The following is a 17,892-nucleotide window of genomic DNA, read 5'->3' on the forward strand; positions in this document are numbered from 1 at the left end:
TTTAGTACTACTTGTCACCCCCAAACTGATGGACAAACTGAAGTAGTCAATAGAACGTTGTCTACTATGCTTAGGGCTGTTTTGAAGAATAATAAGAAAATGTGGGAGGAATGCTTGCCTCATATTGAATTTGCTTATAATCATTCATTGCATTCTACTACTAAGATGTGCCCTTTTGAAGTTGTGTATGGTTTCCTACCTCGTGCACCTATTGATTTGTTGCCTCTTCCATCTTCGGAGAAGGTTAATTTTGATGCTAAACAACGTGCTGAATTGATTTTAAAAATGCATCAGTTAACTAAGGAAAACATTGAGCGTATGAATGCTAAATATAAACTTGCTGGAGATAAGGGTAGAAAACATGTTGTGTTTGCACCTGGAGATCTTGTTTGGTTACATTTGCGTAAGGATAGATTTCTGGATTTGCGCAAATCAAAGTTAATGCCACGTGCTGATGGTCCCTTTAAGGTGTTAGAGAAAATAAATGATAATGCATATAAACTTGAGCTGCCTGCAGATTTTGGGGTTAGTCCCACTTTTAACATTGCAGATTTGAAGCCTTATTTGGGTGAGGAAGATGAACTTCCGTCGAGGACGACTTTATTTCAAGAAGGGGAGGATGATGAGGACATCAATACAATTATTACACCCATAGCCCCTGCTGCTATAAATACTGGACCAATTACTAGAGCTCGCGCACGCCAACTAAATTACCAGGTACTTTCGTTTCTTGGTAATGATTCTAATGTTCATGAGAATATGATGCTGCCTAAATTGGATACATTTGTTTTGCTTACAAATGAAGGGCCTAGCTTGGAGAAGGATGAACATTGGATTAAGAACAAGCATGGAGATGATGGCATGCGCAAGGGGAACAAGAACGGAGTTACAAGTGATGATTTCAGGACTTTGAAGCCACCATAATGGGTGCATGAAGCCTTGGACGAAATATACAAGATGCCACTTCATAAATTTCGTCCCGAGGCTATTATAGGTGCTGCATCACCTTATTATTGGGCCAGGCCCATGTAATTTCGAAATACATAAGTATAGGCTATTTTTAGAGTCCGTATGTGTAGGGAAACAAGAGATAGGGTTGATTTCGGACCCCTCCACCAAGGGTCACGAAATTTCCCCCTCTTCCTCCATATATACAACCCTTAGGGCATCGTTTAGACTTTGGGTTTTGTTTAGATTAAAAGTTTGCCATAGCTGCAACTTCGCGTACTTCGTTTGTGTTCAACGACCAAACAAAGGCGTCACAGAACCCCACCTTGATCAATAAAGCTTTCATCTTATATTCGCAATATCCAGATTGGAATCTCAGTTTCTTGCTTGTTCTTCGTTTGCTCGCAGGAAACAGACCCTCGTGGTCAGGTTGATCGTCCTCCGGCGTGGTCAATAACCTCTCGGAGTTGGTTTAGCGATTGCTAAGGCGCGACGTCCTCGCACGTTCGTAGTCGGATCGTCAAAGTCGACTTCCACCAAAGCGAAATCCATTATCTCATCGAAAGACGGGACACCTCCGCCTCTATCAAAGCTCTTTTCTGGCGCCATTGCCGGGGAGGTTATTTCTTGAAGGTATATCTTTAGATCTTGCAATCGAGTCTTTTAGTTTCTTGTTTTATCACTAGTTTAGTTTATAAAAGAAAATTACAAAAAAATGGAATTAAGTTTACCTCATACGCTTCATCTTTTTAATATCTTTCGTGAGTATGATGGGAAGGAAAATTGTGCCGAAGTGTTAGAATAAGAATGCATTAAAATGTTTGGCACTAAATCTTTGAATGATGAGCATGATTGCAATGTTGTTAGTATGAACTCCTTGAATATCCATGGTACTAATGATGATTGCACTAGTTATGATGAAAATGTCTTCTATAAACATGTCAATTTTTGTGGAGTGCATTGGGTTTGCAAGTACACACCAAATAGGGAAGATAGATATTGTAAGAGGCATAAGTACTTAGAAACTAAAATGTTGCAAGAAAGGCTAGATGATTGTGCTGAAAATTTAAATTTTCTTGGCCATACTTGTGAGCTTTGCGTTGAACGTGGCCATTTAACCATCCGATGCAAATTGTTTCATTATCTAATCATTTCCAAAAATTGTGATGAATTCATTTCTCTTGCACATCATAATGAACTTAGTTTGCTTATGGGTTACGAAGAAATGAAACTTATAACTAACTATCTTTCAGAATTTTGCCCGTTATAAACTTCTTGGTTTTGATCTAGAGGAAATTTATATGTATTGTGCGGTGAATTGCATTGAAAATCCTTATATTGCCAATTACATAAAGAAAAGAAAGCAAATAGAAGATGAAGAGAATACTAATGAAAGGGAAGAGACTTCCCAATACCCTCCTATTATTTCTTATGATGAATCGGGTAACGAGGAAGAGCCTCCTATTCAACCAATCTCATAAATAAGGAGCTCCAAAAATAGGATTGAACCCACACATGATGTGGTGAAGAAGAAGAAAAGAAAAAGGAAGAGAGGTAAAAAGATATCTCTCCCAAATAATGCTGCTCCTATTACTAGTGTGCCTCATGAAAATATAATTGTGGAAGATAATGATACTTCTTATGATCTTGAAAATATTTTTGGCACTTGCTTGGAAGAATATGATAATTGCTATACTATTGGTGCTATCCATACTATTAATGATGAGAGTGATTATGCTTATGATATGAAAAGGCCCAAGCTTGGGGATGCTATGTTTGATGAAGATGATGTTTTTGAGAATATATTTGCTGCAATTAATGTTTGTCCCAAGCTTGGGGATGCTACGTTTAATGAAGATGATATTTTTAGTCTCCCAAGTTCTGATATGCAAATTTATAATAATGATAGCATGCCTCCTACCTATGATGATTATTGTGATGATACTTATGCTATAAAAAGTAGTGATTATATTTATAAAACTTGTCATGATTATGGTTACCCCTTCTCTGAACATTAATTTTTTAATGTGGAAACAATTTATAGTATTCGAGTTTCTTATGATGCTCCCACTATTATTCATGAGAAGATATTTGCTTATGTGGAGAGTAATAAAATTTCTATGCTTGTAGATCATGAAAATAATGTTTAAGGTGCTGGTTATATTGTTGAATTCATTAATGATGCTACTGAAAATTATTATGAGGGAGGAATATATGCTTCTAGGAATTGCAATAATATCAAGTTTCCTCTCTATGTGCTAAAAGTTTTGAAGTTATGCTTGTGTTTGCCTTCCTATGCTAGTTGATTATTGTTCCCATGAGTTGTTTGCTCACAAAATCCCTATGCATAGGAAGTGGGTTAGAATTAAATGTGTTATTCATATTCTTCATGATGCTCTCTTTATATAACGATTCTTATCTTTTATGTGAGCATCATTGAAATCATCATGCCTAGCTAAGGGCGTTAAACGATAGCGCTTGTTGGGAGGCAACCCAACTTTATTTTTGTTCCTTGATTTTTGTTCCTGTTTAGTAATAAATTAATCATCTAGCCTCTATTTATATGTGGTTTTATGTGTTTAATTAGTGTTTGTGCCAAGTAGAACCTTTGGGAAGACTTGGGGAAAGTCTTTGCGATCATGCTGTAAAAAACAGAAACTTTAGTGCTCACGAGAATTCCTTCCATTTTTATTTGGAGAGTGTTATTTAGTTAATTCTTTTTGCATATGATTAATAGATAAATTCCTCACGTCCAGAAATTTATTTGAGAATTTTATGAATTCCATAAGTATACGTTTGATCCAGATTACTACAGACCGTTCTGTTTTTGCAGATTCTGTTTTCACTGTGCTGTTTGCTTATTTTGATGAATCTATAAGTAGGATCGGAGGGTATGAACCATAGAGAAGTTGGAATACAGTAGATATTACACCAATATGAATTTATAATGAGTTAATTACAGTACCTTATGATGGTGATTTTGTTTCTTATACTAACGGAGCTTACGAGTTTTCTATTAAGTTTTGTGTTGTGAAGTTTTCAAGTTTTGGGTAAAGATTCGATGCACTATGGAATAAGGAGTGGAAAGAGCCTAAGCTTGGGGATGCCCAAGGCACCCCAAGGTAATATTCAAGGACAACCAAGAGCCTAAGCTTGGGGATGCCCCGGAAGGCATCTCCTCTTTCGTCTTCGTTCATCGGTAACTTTACTTGGAGCTATATTTTTATTCGCCACATGATATGTGTTTTGCTTGGAGAGTCATCTTATTTTCTTTTGTTTTGCTTGCTGTTTGAATAAAATAACAAGATCTGAAATTCTTAAATGTTAGAGAGTCTTCATATAGTTGCCTAATTATTCGACTACTCATTGATCTTCACTTATATCTTTCGGAGTAGTTTGTTGTTGCTCTAGTGCTTCACTTATATCTTTTTAGAGCACGGTGGTGGTTTTATTTTATAGAAATAGATGAACTCTCATGCGTCACTTATATTATTTTGAGAGTCCTAAACAGCATGGTAATTTGCTTGGGTTATGAATTTAGTCCTAATATGATAGGCATCCAAGTGGGATATAATAAAAACTTTCACATAAAGTGCATCGAATACTAAGAGAAGTTTGATACTTGATACTTGTTTTGAGATATGGGGATGGTGATATTAGAGTCATGCTAGTTGAGTAGTTGTGAATTTGAGAAATACTTGTGTTAAAGTTTGTGATTCCCGTAGCATGCACGTATGGTGAACCGTTATGTGACGAAGTCGGAGCATGATTTATTTATTGATTGTCTTCCTTATGAGTGGCGGACGGGGTCGAGCGATGGTATTTTCCTACCAATCTATCCCCCTAGGAGCATGCATGTAATACTTTGTTTCGAGAACTAATAAATTTTTGCAATAAGTATGTGAGTTCTTTATAACTAATGTTGAGTCCATGGATTATACGCACTCTCACCCATCCACCATTGCTAGTCTCTCTAATACCGCGCACCTTTCGCCGGTATCATACACCCACCATATACCTTCCTCAAAACATCCACCATACCTACCTATCATGACATTTCCATAGCCATTCCGAGATATATTGCCATGCAACTTACCACCGTTCCGTTTATTATGACACACTTCATCATTGTCATATTGCTTTGCATGATCATGTAGTTGACATTGTATTTGTGGCAAAGCCACAGTTCATCATTCTTTCATACATGTCACTCTTGAGTCATTGCACATCCTAGTACACTGCCGTAGGCATTCATATAGAGTCATATCTTGTTGTAAGTATCGAGTTGTAATTCTTGAGTTGTAAGTAAATAAAAGTGTGATGATCATCATTATTAGAGCATTGTCCCAGTGAGGAAAGGATGATGGAGACCATGATTCCCCCACAAGTCGGGATGAGACTCCGGACGAAAAAAATAATAATAAAAGAGGCCAAAGAAGCCCAAATAAAAAAAGAGAAAAAAGAGGCCATAAAAAAGAGAAAGGCCCAAATAAAAAAATAAAAAATGAGAGAAAAAGAGAGAAGGGACAATGCTACTATCCTTTTACCACACTTGTGCTTCGAAGTAGCACCATGATCTTCATGATAGAGAGTCTCCTATGTTGTCACTTTCATATACTAGTGGGAATTTTACATTATAGAACTTGGCTTGTATATTCCAATGATGGGCTTCCTCAAAATTCCCTAGGTCTACGTGAGCAAGCAAGTTGGATGTACACCTACTACTTTCTTTTGATTGAGCTTTCATACACTTATAGCTCTAGTGCATCCGTCGCATGGCAATCCCTACTCACTCACATTGAATCTATTGACGGGCATCTCCATAGCCCGTTGATACGCCTAGTCGATGTGAGACTATCTTCTCCCTTTTTGTATTCTCCACAACCACCATTCTATTCCACTTATAGTGCTATGTCCATGGCTCACGCTCATGTATTGCGTGAATATTGAAATTTTTTGAGAACATCAAAAGTATGAAACAATTGCTTGGCTTGTCATCGGGGTTGTGCATGATTTAAATACTTTGTGTGGTGAAGATAGAGCATAGCCAGACTATATGATTTTGTAGGGATAGATTTCTTTGGCCATGTTATTTTGAGAAGACATGATTACTTGGTTAGTATGCTTGAAGTATTATTATTTTTATGTCAATATTAAACTTTTGTCTTTAATCTTATGGATCTGAATATTCTTGCCACAATAAAGAATAATTACTTAGAGAAATATTTTAGGTAGCATTCCACATCAAAAATTCTGTTTTTATCATTTACCAACTCGAGGACGAGCAGGAAATAAGCTTGGAGATGCTGATACGTCTCCAACGTATCTATAATTTTTGATTGTTCCATGCTATTATATTATCAACCTTGGATGTTTTATATGCATTTATATGATATTTTATATGATTTTTGGGACTAACCTATTAACCTAGAGCCCTGTGCCAGTTTCTGTTTTTTCTCTTGTTTTAGAGTATCGCAGAAAAGGAAAATCAAACGAAGTCCAATTGACCTGAAACTTCACAGAACTTATTTTTGGACCAGAAGCAACCCAGAAGACTTGGAGTGCACGTCAGGGGATCAACGAGGAAGCCACGAGGCAGGGGGGCGCACCCACCCCCTGGGTGTGCCCTCCACCCTCGTGGGCCCCTCGTGGCTCCCCTGATGTACTTCTTCCTCATATATATATATATATATATCCATATACCCTAAAAACATCGGGGAGCACAATAGATCGGGAGTTCCGCCGCCAGAAGCCACCGTAGCCACCGAAAACCAATCTAGACCCGTTCCGGCACCCTGCCGGAGGGGGCAATCCCTCTTCGGTGGCCATCTTCATCATCCCGGTGCTCTCCATGACGAGGAGGGAGTAGTTCTCCCTCGGGGATGAGGGTATTGACCAGTAGCTATGTGTTTGATCTCTCTCTCTCTCTCTCGTGTTCTTGAGGTGGTACGATCTTGATGTATCGCAAGCTTTGCTATTATATTTGGATCCTATGATGTTTCTTCCCCCTTCTACTCTCTTGTAATGGATTGAGTTTCCCCTTTGAACTTATCTTATCGAATTGAGTCTTTAAAGATTTGAGAACACTCGATGTATGTCTTGCCATGCGTATCTGCGGTGACAATGGGATACCACGTGATTCACTTGATGTATGTTTTGGTGATCAACTTGCGGGTTCCACCCATTAACCTATGCATAGGGGCTGGCACATGTTTTTGTCGTAATTCTCCGGTAGAAACTTTGGGGCACTCTTTGAGGTTCTATGTGTTGGTTGAATAGATGAATCTGAGATTGTGTGATGCATATCATATAATCATACCCACGGATACTTGAGGTGACATTGAAGTATCTATGTGACATTAGGGTTTTGGTTGATTTGTGTCTTAAGGTGTTATTCTAGTACGAACTCTAGGGCTGTTTGTGACACTTATAGGAATAGCCCAACAAATTGATTGGAAAGAATAACTTTGAGGTGGTTTCGTACCATACCTTAATTTCTTCGTTTGTTCTCCGCTACTAGTGACTTTGGAGTGACTCGTTGTTGCATGTTGAGGGATAGTTATATGATCCAGTTATGCTATTATTGTTGAGGGAACTTGCACTAGTGAAAGTATGAACCCTAGGCCTTGTTTCAACACATTGCAATACCGTTTACGCTCACTTTTATCATTTTTTACCTTGCTGTTTTCATATTTTCAGATTACAAAAACCTTTATCTACCATCCATATATCACTTGTATCACCATCTCTTCGCCGAACTAGTGCACCGATACAACTTACCATTGTATTGGTTGTGTAGGGGACACAAGAGACTCTTTATTATTTGGTTGTAGGGTTGTTTGAGAGAGACCATCTTCATCGTACGCCTCCCATGGATTGATAAACCTTAGGCCATCCACTTGACGGAAATTTGCTACTGTCCTACAAACCTCTGCACTTGGAGGCCCAACGACGTCTACAAGAAGAAGGTTGTGTAGTAGACATCAGTAGGCAAAGTGCCACCTTTGGGGACGAAACGATATCTGTTGCCTCTTATTGCTTTGAAATTTTTTCTAGTGTCAACATAGAACAACAAGAGTGTTGTGTTCAATTTTGGAATTTTTAGAGGTTCGTTTGGACATTTCTATACATTAACTAGGTTTTCCAAGCATTTTATGTGCATAATTCAAATTTAAACTACATGCACATTCTCCAGTGCATATAAACTGGTTGAAAAATCAAATATGTGTCCTTGGGTGCATGCTTAGGTCCCATGCAAGAAATGGAAATGAATGTCAACCACCCTGCCACCGTTACTCGGCCGCAAACATTGAAATACTTGGTTTTTAAATTCTAGTAAATCCAAAACTCGTCTGAAATTCATGACACTTGGCATGCTATCATGGAGCGGCATCAACATGCCGTGATAAATTTTTTGTCCCATTTGGGGCAGGTTTGGGCATAAGCTTCTCACAAACCAGAGCTTCTCACAACAAGCGTGATGGATTCGGTAGGGAACATGCCACCTTTGGGGACCAAACGATATTCATTGCCTCTTATTGCTTTCAAAAAAATTCGACTGTCAACATAGAACAATAAGAGTGTTGTGTTCAATTTTGGAATTTTTTGGTGTTCGTTTGGACATTTTTATACATTAACTGGGTTTTCCAGGCATTTTATGTGCATAATTCAAATTTGAACTACACGCACATTCTCGAGTGCATATAAACTGGTTGAAAAATCAAATATGTTTCCTTGGGTGCATGCTTAGGTCCCATGCAAGAAATGGCAATGAATTTCAAACACCCTGCCACCGTCACTCGGCTGCAAACATTGAGGTACCTGGTTTTTAAATTCTAGTAAATCAAAAACTCATCTGAAATTCATGAAACTTGGCATGCTATCATGGAGCGGCATCAACATGTCGTGGTATAATTTTTGTCCCATTTGGGACAGGTTTGGGTATAAGCTTCTCACAAACCAGAGCTTCTCACGACAAGCGTTATGGTTTCGATAGGGAACGTGCCATCTTTGGGAATGAAACGATATCCGTTGCCTCTTATTGCTTGGAAATTCTTTCGAGTGGCAACATAGAACAACAAGAGTGTTGCGTTCAATTTTGGAATTTTTCGGGGTTCATTTGGACATTTTTATACATTAACTGGGTTTTCCAGGTATTTTATGCACATAATTGTAATTTGACATTTTTATATGTCCTTGGTCACATGCATAGGTTTCATGCAAGAAATGGGAATGAATTTCAAACACCCAGCCACCGTCACTCGGCCGCACATATTGACATACCTGGTTTTAAAATTCTAGTAAATCCAAAACTCGTCTGAAATTCATGAAACTTGGCAAGCTATCATGAAGCGGCATCAACATGCTATGGTAAAGTTTTTGTCCCACTTGGGGCAGCTTTCGGTATAAGCTTCTCACAAACCAGAGCTTCTCCCAACAAGCGTGATGGTTTCGCTAGGTAACGTGCCACCTTTGGGTACAAAACGATATCCGTTGCATCTTATTGCTTTCAAAAAATTTCGAGCGTCAACATAGAACAACAAGAGTGTTGTGTTCAATTTTGGATTTCTTTTCGGGGTTCGTTTGGACATTTTTATACATTAACTTGGTTTTCTAGGCATTTTATGTGCATAATTCAAATTTGAACTATATGCACATTCTCTAGTGCATATAAACTGGTTGAAAAATCAAATATGTGTCCTTGTGTGCATGCTTAGATCCCATGCAAGAAATGGGAATGAATTTCAAACACACCGCCACCGCCACTCGGCCGCAAACATTAAGATACCTGGTTTTTAAATTCTACTAAATCCAAAACTCGTCTGAAAATCATGAAAGTTGGCATTCTATCATGGAGAGGCATCAACATGTCATGGTAAATTTTTCGTCCCATTTGGGGCAGGTTTGGGTATAAGCTTCTCACAACAAGCGTGATGGTTTCGGTAGGGAACGTGCCACCTTTGGGGAAGAAACGATATTCGTTGCCTCTTATTGCTTTCAAAAAATTTCAAGTGTCAACACAGAACAACAAGAGTGTTGTGTTCAATTTGGAATTTTTCGAGGTTTGTTTGACATTTTTATACAATAACTTGGTTTTCCAGGCATTTTATGTGCATAATTCAAATTTGAACTACGTGCACATTCTCCGGGGCATATAAACGGGTTGAAAAATCAAATATGTGTCCTTGGGTGCATGTTTAGGTCCCATGCAAGATATGGCAATGAATTTCAAACACCCTGCCACCGTCACTCGGCCGCAAACATTGAGATACTTGGTTTTTAAATTCTAGTAAATCCAAAAATCGTCTGAAATTAATGAAACTTGGCGTGCTATCATGGAGCGGCATCAAGCGTGATGGTTTTGGTAGGGAAAAGTTGGCATTCTATCATGGAGAGGCATCAACATGTCGTGGTAAATTTTTCGTCCCATTTGGGGCAGGTTTGGGTATAAGCTTCTCACCACAAGCGTGATGGTTTCGGTAGGGAACGTGCCACCTTTCGGGAGGAAACGATATTCGTTGCCTCTTATTGCTTTCAAAAAATTTTGAGTGTCAACATAGAACAACAAGAGTGTTGTGTTCAATTTGGAATTTTTCGAAGTTTGTTTGACATTTTTATACAATAACTTGGTTTTCTAGGCATTTTATGTGCATAATTCAAATTTGAACTACATGCAAATTCTCCAGTGCATATAAACTGGTTGAAAAATCAAATATGTGTCCTTGGGTGCATGCTTAGGTCCCATGCAAGATATGGCAATGAATTTCAAACACCCTGCCACAGTCACTCGGCCGCCAACATTGATATACCTGGTTTTTAAATTCTAGTAAATCCAAAACTCGTCTGAAATTCATGAAACTTGGAATGCAATCATGGAGCGGCATCAACATGTCGTGGTAAATTTTTTTGTCCCATTTGGGGCAGGTTTGGGTATAAGCTTCTCACAACTAGCGTGATGGATTCGGTAGGGAACGTGCCACCTCTGTGGACGAAACGATATTTGTTGCCTCTTATTGCTTTCAAAAAATTTCAAGTGCCAACATAGAACAACAAGAGTGTTGTGTTCAATTTTGGATTTTTTTCGGGATTTGTTTGGACATTTTTATACATTAACTGGGTTTTCCAGGCATTTTATGTGCATAATTCAAATTTGAACTACATGCACATTCTCCAGTGCATATAAACTGGTTGAAAAATCAAATATGCGTCCTTGGGTGCATGCTTAGGTCCCGTGCAAGGAATGGGAATGAATTTCAAACACCCTGCCACCGCCACTCGGCCGCAAACATTGAGATACTTGGTTTTAAAATTCTAGTAAATCCATAACTCCTCTGAAATTCATAAAACTTGGCATGCTGTCATGGAGCGGCATCAACATGTCGTTGTAAAAAAATTCCCATTTGGGTCAGGTTTGGGTATAAGCTTCTCACAAACAAGAGCTTCTCACAACAAGCGTGATGGTTTTGGTAGGGAATGTGCCACCATTGGGGACGAAACGATATCCGTTGCCTCTTATTGCTTCCAAAATTTTTCGTGTGGCAACATAGAACAACACGACTGTTGTGTTCAATTTTGGAATTTTTAGAGGATCGTTTGGACATTTTTATACATTAACTGGGTTTTCCAGGCATTTTATGTGCATAATTCAAATTTGAACTACATGCACATTCTCCAGTGCATATAAACTGGTTGAAAAATTAAATATGTGACCTTAGGTGCATGCTTAGGTCCCATGCAAGAAATGGCAATGAATTTCAAACACCCTGCCACCGTCACTCGGCCGCAAACATTGAGATACCTGGTTTTTAAATTCTAGTAAATCCAAAACTCGTGTGAAATTCATGAAACTTGGCATGCTATCATGGAGTGGCATCAACATGCCGTGGTAAATTTTTTGTCCCATTAGGGGCAGGTTTGGGTATAAGCTTATCACAAACCAGAGCTTCTCACGACAAGCGTTGTGGTTTCGATAGGGAACGTGCCATCTTTGGGAATGAAACGATATCCGTTGCCTCTTATTGCTTGGAAATTTTTTCGAGTGGCAACATAGAACAACAAGAGTGTTGTGTTCAATTTTGGAATTTTTCGGGGTTCGTTTGGACATTTTTATACATTAACTGGGTTTTCCAGGTATTTTATGCACATAATTCTAATTTGACATTTTTATATGTCCTTGGTCACATGCATAGGTTTCATGCAAGAAATGGAAATGAATTTCAAACACCCAGCCACCATCACTGGGTCGCACATATTGACATACCTGGTTTTAAAATTCTAGTAAATCCAAAACTCGTCTGAAATTCATGAAACTTGGCAAGCTATCATGAAGCGGCATCAACATGCCGTGGTAAATTTTTTGTCCCACTTGGGGCAGCTTTGGGTATAAGCTTCTCACAAACCAGAGCTTCTCCCAACAAGCGTGCTGGTTTCAGTTGGTAACGTGCCACCTTTGGGGACGAAACGATATCCGTTGCCTATTATTGCTTTCAAAAAATTTTGAGCATCAACATAGAACAACAAGAGTGTTGTGTTCAATTTGGGATTTCTTTTCGGGGTTTGTTTGGACATTTTTATACATTAACTTGGTTTTCTAGGCATTTTATGTGCATAATTCAAATTTGAACTATATGCACATTCTCTAGTGCATATAAAATGGTTGAAAAATCAAATATGTGTCCTTGTGTGCATGCTTAGATCCCATGCAAGAAATGGGAATGAATTTCAAACTCACCGCCACCGTCATTCGGCCGCAAACATTAAGATACCTGGTTTTTAAATTCTAGTAAATCCAAAACTCGTCTTGTCGGGGAAACTGATCCACGAACACCTATGGGGCCGGCGGACCGAGCTCCTTTCCGTTCGGCGGGGGGCGGAGATCACACGAAGAGCAGATCGAGGCGAAGCACACGAGCAGTTTACCCAGCTTCGGAGCTCTCCGGAGAGATAACACTCCTACTGCTGCTTGTTTGATTATTTGGTGTTCTTGCTCCAGAGAGAGAGCGTAGTGTTTTTCTGGGTTCCGAACCAGTGAACCTTACGAACCCCCTCTACGTTGCGCATGGACCTCCTTTTATACGCTAAAGGGGTCACCGACAGGTGGCAACGCAGAGAAGGGCACAAATGTAAAAAGTGAGGTGGTTGGTACAGTTACTTGTACAGTGCACCCTACCTAACCCTGACGGCAGGGGACAAGGGCATTAAATGCCCGTCTGAGACTCCCAAGCAGTGCAGAAAAGGACCGTTAGGGGCGCCACCATTCGCCACGATGGCGATCTTGTTAGCTTCGCATGCCACTGCGCACCGCTGGCTGCACAGCCTCCCGCCATGCGCGCCTGGAGAGCCCCCCAGAGTGACACGTTGGTGGATGCGCTGGAGCGCAGGCACAGAGTGGCCGCCTGCCGCGGCAAGCGCCTTGCCGCTGTTGTTGTCTTGTCGGGTCCGGACCCTTGTCGCTCACCGGGCCTCGAGGTACCTTGGTTGGTCTTCCCGGCAAGCTCCTCTTGTCGGGGCCTTGTTGCCTTGCCGGAGCGCGTGGCGCGTCGCGGCAAGTTCCTTGGAATGCCTCGGTTGGCCTTCCCGGCAAGCTCCTCTTGCCGGGGCCTTGTCTCCTGAGCTTAAATACTTTGTTCTTGAATGGCTCCAAGGGAACCACGGAGGATCTTGGCGTTCGCCCGGCAAGCCTTGCCGCGGGGTGCTGCAACTACCCGTGCACAAGTTCGGGGTACTAGGGTACCCCTATTCAAGTACACCGACACGTCTGAAAATCATGAAAGTTGGCATTCTATCATGGAGAGGCATCAACATGTCGTGGTAAATTTTTCGTCCCATTTGGGGCAGGTTTGGGTATAAGCTTCTCACAACAAGCGTGACGGTTTCGGTAGGGAACGTGCCACCTTTGGGGACGAAACGATATTCGTTGCCTCTTATTGCTTTCAAAAAATTTCAAGTGTCAACATAGAATAACAAGAGTGTTGTGTTCAATTTGGAATTTTTCGAGGTTTGTTTGACATTTTTATACAATAACTTGGTTTTCCAGGCATTTTATGTGCATAATTCAAATTTGAACTACATGCACATTCTCCAGGGCATAGAAACTGGTTGAAAAATCAAATATGTGTCCTTGGGTGCATGCTTAGGTCCCATGCAAGATATGGCAATGAATTTCAAACACCCTGCCACCGTCACTCGGTCACAAACATTGAGATACTTGGTTTTTAAATTCTAGTAAATCCAAAAATCATCTGAAATTAATGAAACTTGGCGTGCTATCATGGAGCGGCATCAACATGTCGTGGTAAAAATTTTGTCCCATTTGGGGCAGGTTTGGGTATAAGCTTCTCACAAACCAGAGCTTCTCACAACTACCGTGATGGATTCGGTAGGGAACGTGCCAGCATTGGGGACGAAACGATATCCATTGCCTCTTATTGCTTTCAAAATTTTTTGTGTGGCAACATAGAACAACACGAGTGTTGTGTTCAATTTTGGAATTTTTAGAGGTTCGTTTGGACATTTTTATACATTAACTGGGTTTTCCAGGCATTTTATGTGCATAATTCAAATTTGAACTACATGCACATTCTCCAGTGCATATAAACTGGGTGAAAAATTAAATATGTGACCTTGGGTGCATGCTTAGGTCCCATGCAAGAAATGGCAATGAATTTCAAACACCCTGCCACCGTCACTCGGCCGCAAACATTGAGATACCTGGTTTTTAAATTCTAGTAAATCCAAAACTCGTCTGAAATTCATGAAACTTGGCATGCTATCATGGAGCGGCATCAACATGCCGTGGTAAAATTTTTGTCCCATTAGGGGCAGGTTTGGGTATAAGCTTATCACAAACCAGACCTTCTCACAATAAGCGTTATGGTTTCGGTAGGGAACGTGCCACCTTTGGGGACGAAACGATATCTGTTGCCACTTATTGCTTTAAAAAAATTTCAAGTGTCAACATAGAACAACAAGAGTGTTGTGTTCAATTTTGGATTTTTTTTCGGGATTCATTTGGACATTTTATACATTAACTGGGTTTTCCAGGCATTTTATGTGCATAATTCAAATTTGAACTACATGCACATTCTCCAGTGCATACAAACTGGTTGAAAAGTCAAATATGTGTCCTTGGTTGCATGCTTAGGTCCCATGCAAGAAATGGGAATGAATTTCAAACACCCAGCCACCGTCACTCGGCCGCACATATTGAGATACCTGGTTTTTAAATTCTAGTAAATCCAAAATTCGTCCGAAATTCATGAAACTTGGCATGCTATCATGCAGCGGCATCAACATGTCATGGTAAAATTTTGGTCCCATTTGGCGCAGGTTTGGGTATAAGCTTCTCAGAAACCAGAGCGTCTCACAACAAGCGTGATGGTTTCGGTAGGGAATGTGCCACCTTCGGGGACGAAACGATATCCGTTGCCTCTTATTGCTTTCAAAAACTTTCGAGCGTCAACATAGAACAACAAGAGTGTTGTGTTCAATTTTGGATTTTTCTGGGGTTCGTTTGGACATTTTTATACATTAACGTGGTTTTCCAGGCATTTTATGTTCATAATTCAAATTTGAACTACATGCACATGCTCCAGTGCATATAAACTGGTTGAAAAGTCAAATATGTGTCCTTGGTTACATGCTTAGGTCCCATGCAAGAAATGGGAATGAATTTCAAACACCTAGCCACCGTCACTCGGCCGCACATATTGAGATACCTGGTTTTTAAATTCTAGTAAATCCAAAACTCGTCTGAAACTCATGAAACTTGGCATGCTATCATGCCGCGGCATCAACATGCCGTGGTAAAATTTTTGTCCCATTTGGGGCAGGTTTGGGTATAAGCTTCCCACAAACCAGAGCTTCTCACAACAAGCGTGATGGTTTCGGTAGGGAACGTGCCACCTTTGGGGACGAAACGATATTCGTTGCCTCTTATTGCTTTCAAAATTTTATGACTGTCAACATACAACAACAAGAGTGTTGTGCTCAATTTTGGAATTTTTGGGGGTTCATTTGGACATTTTTATACATTAAATGGATTTTCTAGGCATTTTATGTGCATAATTCAAATTTCAACTACATGCACATTCTCTGGTGCATATAAACTGGTTGAAAAGTCAAATATGTGTCCTTGGTTGCATGCTTAGGTCCCATGCAAGAAATGGGAATGAATTTCAAACACCCAGCCACCGTCACTCGGCCGCACATATTGAGTTACCTGGTTTTTAAATTCTAGTAAATCCAAAACTCGTCTGAAATTCATGAAACTTGGCATGCTATCATGCAGCGGCATCAACATGCAGTGGTAAAATTTTTGTCCCATTTGGGGCAGGTTTGGGTATAAGCTTCCCACAAACCAGAGCTTCTCACAACAAGTGTGATGGTTTCTGTAGGGAACGTGCCACCTTTGGGGACAAAACGATATCCGTTGCCTCTTATTGCTTTCAAAAAATTTCGAGCGTCAACATAGAACAACAAGAGTGTTGTGTTCAATTTTGGATTTTTTTCGGGGTTCATTTGGACATTTTTATACATTAACTTGGTTTTCCAGACATTTTATGTGCATAATTAAAATTTGAACTACATGCACATGCTCCAGTGCATATAAACTGGTTGAAAAATCAAATATGTGTCCTTGGTTGCATGCTTAGGTCCCATGCAAGAAATGGGAATGAATTTCAAACACGCTGCCACCGTCACTCGGTCGCAAACATTGAGATACTTGTGTTTTAAATTCTAGTAAATCCAAAACTTGTCTGAAATTAATGAAACTTGGCGTGCTATCATGGAGCGGCATCAACATGCCGTGGTAAATTTTTTGTCCCATTTGGGGCAGGTTTGGGTGTAAGCTTCTCACAAAGCAGAGCTTCTCACAACAAGCGTGATGGATTTGGTAGGGAACGTGCCAGCTTTGGGGACGAAACAATATCCATTGCCTCTTATTGCTTTCAAAAAATTTCAAGTGTCAACATAGAACAACAAGAGTGTTGTGTTCAATTTTGGATATTTTCGGGATTCGTTTGGACATTTTTATACATTAATTGGGTTTTCCAGGCATTTTATGTGCATAATTCCAATTTGAACTACATGCACATTCTCCAGTGCATATAAACTGGTTGAAAAATCAAATATGTGTCCTTGGGTGCATGCTCAGGTCCCATGCAAGAAATGGGAATGAATTTCAAACACCCTCCCACCGTCACTCGGCTGCAAACATTGAGATACTTGGTTTTGAAATTCTAGTAAATCCAACACTAGTCTGAAATTCATGAAACTTGGCATGCTATCATGGAGCGGCATCAACATGCGGTGGTAAAAGTTTTGTCCCATTTGGGGCAGGTTTGGGTATAAGCTTCTCACAAACCAGAGCTTCTCACCACATGCGTGATGGTTTCGGTAGGGAATGTGCCACCTTTGGGGATGAAACGATATCCGTTGCCTTTTATTGCTTTCAAAAAAATTCGTGTGTCAACATAGAACAACAAGAGTGTTGTGTTCAATTTTCGAATTTTTAGAGGTCCGTTTGGACATTTTTATACGTTAACTAGGTTTTCCAGGCATTTTATGTGCATAATTCAAATTTGAACTACATGCACATTCTCCAATCCATATAAACTGGTTGAAAAATTTAATATGTGACCTTGGGTGCATGCTTATGTCCAATGCAAGAAATGGCAATGAATTTCAAACACCTTGCCACCGTCACTCGGCCGCAAACATTGAGATACCTGGTTTTTAAATTCTAGTAAATCCAAAACTCGTCTGAAATTCATGAAACTTGGCATGCTATCATGGAGCGGCATCAACATGTCATGGTAAATATTTTGTCCCATTTGGGGCAGGTTTGGGTATAAGCTTCTCACAACAAGCGTTATGGTTTCGGTAGGCAACGTGCCACCTTTGGGGACGAAACAATATTCGTTGCCTCTTATTGCTTTCAAA

This window comes from Triticum dicoccoides, chromosome 7A (genome assembly GCF_002162155.2).
Source record: "Triticum dicoccoides isolate Atlit2015 ecotype Zavitan chromosome 7A, WEW_v2.0, whole genome shotgun sequence".
Taxonomy (NCBI): Eukaryota; Viridiplantae; Streptophyta; class Magnoliopsida; order Poales; family Poaceae; genus Triticum; species Triticum dicoccoides.